Source organism: Propithecus coquereli, unplaced genomic scaffold (genome assembly GCF_000956105.1).
Source record: "Propithecus coquereli isolate 6110/MARCELLA unplaced genomic scaffold, Pcoq_1.0 Scaffold110, whole genome shotgun sequence".
In the NCBI taxonomy this organism is placed as follows: Eukaryota; Metazoa; Chordata; class Mammalia; order Primates; family Indriidae; genus Propithecus; species Propithecus coquereli.
In genome coordinates, this window is record NW_012134970.1 from 5,136,675 (window position 1) to 5,140,047 (window position 3,373).

Below are 3,373 nucleotides of genomic sequence, written 5' to 3' on the forward strand. Positions count from 1 at the left end.
ATTCTTTTGCATGTGGTGATCCAATTTTCCCAGTACCGTTTATTGAATAGGGCATACATTCCCCAGTGTATGTTTTTGTCTGCTTTGTCAAAAAATCAGGTGGTCATAGCTATATGATTTTATTTCTGGGTTCTCTATTCTATTCCCTTGGTCTATGTCTCTACCTTTATACCAGTACCACGTTGTTTTTGTTACTTATAGCCTTGTAGTATAATTTGAAGTCAGATAATATGATGCCTCCATCCCTTCACCTTGAATCTGAATGCATCCTTGTGGGTTAGATGTGTTTCCTGAAAACAGCAGATACTTGGCTTTTATGTATTTATCCATTCGCCCAGCCTATGTCTCTTTAGTGGGCAGTTCAAGCCATTCACATTTATTGAGGGAATTGATAAGTGGGGTAGATTTCTGTTGATCCTATTGAGTTGAATTTGTTGCTTTGTTTTCTCTCTTGAGCCATTGTGGTATCTGGCCTTTGACCTTTAGGTTTTGGATGATTTTACATTCACGAGTGTTTATTGTGCTGATCTGTGTGTAATACTATTTTGAGTACTTCCTGGAGGGCAGGTCTTGTCTTGATGAATTCCCTCAGTCTTTGCTTGTCTGAGAAGGTCTTTATTTCTCCTTCATATACAAAACTTAGTTTTGCGAGGTACAAGATTCTAGACTGGGTATTACTCTGTTTGAGAAGAGTGAGAATGGGGCCCCAGTCTCTTCTTGCTTGTAAGGTCTCAGTTGAGAAGTCTGATGTTATTCTGATGGGTTTTCCTTTGTAGATTACCTGCTTCTTTCACCTTACAGCTCATAGGCAGTCCTCTTTGGTGGTTATTTTGTTCAGTCTGATGATTGTGTGTCGTGGTGTCTTCCTGTTTGCATTGACTCTCCCAGGAGTCCTTTGAGCTTCTTGTACCTGGATATCTAGATTTTTAGCAAGGCCTGGGAAATTTTCCTCTATTTTATCCTCAAATAGCTTATCCAACCCTTGTGTATTTTCTTCTTCATCCTCAGGGATGCCTATGATTTTCACATTAGGCCTTTTCACATAATCCCACATTTCTTGTAGACTTTGCTCTTTTCTCTTATTTTCTCTGCTCTATCTCTGTTACTGACAGAGATTTAATTTAATTAAAAGGTGTTATCTTCAATCCCTGAGATTCTTTCTTTTGTTTGATCTACCCTGTTCTTGAGGCTTTCCACTGTGTTTTGTAGTTCCTTGAATAAATTCTTCATTTCCAGAAGTTCAGTTTGATTTTTCATTAATATTTCAATTTCTGTAGTGTATTTTTCTTCCAAGTCCTGTATTTTTTTTTTTTTGTGGTTTCTTTGTATTGGTTATCTGTTTTCTTTTGCGTATCATTGAGTTTTCTTACAATCCATGTTTGAAATTTCTCTCTCATTTTAGTGTTCTGAATTTGGTTGATGTCCATTGCTAGAGAGCTGGTACTCCCTTTTGGGGGTGTGGTTTCCATTTGATTCTTCATACTTCTAGAGTTCTTTCACTGATTCCTTCCCACCTGGATTAGCTGTTGCTTCTTACTTTTAGATTTTCTTTTGGATAGTGACACACCTTGTTTAGTCTCTGAGCCAGTAGGTGGTGTTTGTGGGTGAGATTTGACCATACCCTGTATGATGAGTCAGTAGATGCAGTAAAAGGGTGTGCAGAATGACCTCCCTGTCAGTAGGTGGCGCTTGCTGGAAGGAACAAGCTGCAGTGTTGTTTTTGGGTCCTGTAACCAGCTCTTGTTCCTCTGGAAAGGCATCTTAGTGCCTCAGGTGGTGGGTGGTGCCCTGGGACTTCCAGATGTGTCCTTATTCTCCACCTCAGTAGGGGCAGGTGGGGTATTGAGGCTGGGCAGAGCTGGGTTGGGTGAGCCTGCCCTCAAGCTCCACAAATACTGTTAGCAGGGGTCAAAGGTCTGTTCTCTGCTTCTGGGCAAAGCTGCTAGGGAGGGGCTGAAATGGCACCACTCAGCTGAAAAGTCTGTGTGTGTGTGGGGGTGGGGCTGTCTGAGACCTGCAGTCTGGAGCAGGCTTCGCTCCTTTTTACCCTGCCCTATTCCATGGCTTCTCCCAGGCCTCTGCTGGCAGGCAGGACCTCAAGCCAGTGGATCTTCTCTGGCTGTGATGCAGGTCGGGAGGTTCCCTGCCCAGGATCACAGCCTGAGCTGGGAGTACAGCCCTCCCATGGGAGGAAGGTTGCCCCTGAAAGCACACAAACCTCAGTAGGCTCATTCACAAATATCCCTTCTGTGCCCCCGGACAATGCAACGGAGACCTGGGTGTAGGGGATCTGGTCTGCAGGCCTGTCCCTTGGGCCCAGGGGATCAATCTCTGACCCTGCCAAGGAGAAGAGTGCTGATCTCAAGTCACCCACAGGGTGCCCAAGCTGGATCAATGTCTTTCTGCTTAGGGATTTGCCCCACTCTGCTGGAGTCACCAGGCAAGCAGCACCTGGGAGACTGGTGTGCAGGGAGCTCACTGTCTGGGTACCCCTCAGTCCACTGTAGGGCCCCAAAAGGAAAGGTCCCATTCCCTGCAGATGCCTCTGGGTGGTGGCTAAATTGTCTCTCTCAGCAGCCATGGGAAGGAGAGGGAAAGGGGAGAATGAAGCAATATGGTGCCTGCTGATTGGCTCAGGTATGTGGGGTTGGAAGTGCCCTGAGGGGAGCTGGGAGCTTGGTGCCCTGTCCGCAAGAGGCTCACCACTCATTGGCAGCAGCCATCTCTGGGCTGGTGTTAGCAGGACTCTCCAACCACTCAGGAGCCCACCAGAAGTCTGAGATGCAAGGGAGGGGAAATTTAACTGCTTCACCTACCATTTTCACTGGTCTCCAAGCCTCTCAGGGGCCTTTCTCCTTCCAGTTCTCCTTGGCAACTTCTTCCCATGGAGTCTCCTGTAGTTTCAGGCACCTTTCCTTCCAACCCTCATCTGATTTATGTTTGTCTCCCTGTTTATTTTTTTTCACTTTCTTCTAAAATCTCATTTTTGCACAGACACTCTGGCTGGTAGTTTTTCTCATCTGCCATATTGCCCCTCCTTCTCATAGTCCCTGTATTCTGGATAACATCCTGATGCTTTTGTGACTCTTGTCCTTCTCTCTGAGATGAAGAGAAACTCTATTTTACTTCTGAATAGATCCCTTCCTGACAAACATTGATGCATAGAAATGGAATGTTATGGTCTGTGCCTAGTGGCTAAGCAGAAAATTAGATACTGCTTCTATTTTTTAGCTATAGTTTTACACAGGTATGACATCTCATTCATGTTATGGTGGAACACCCATGAGTTCTATTTTTAAACTTATTTTAAAATAATTTTGAACTTATAGAAAAGTCTCAAGAATAATACAAGGAACTCTGTGTACACTTCACC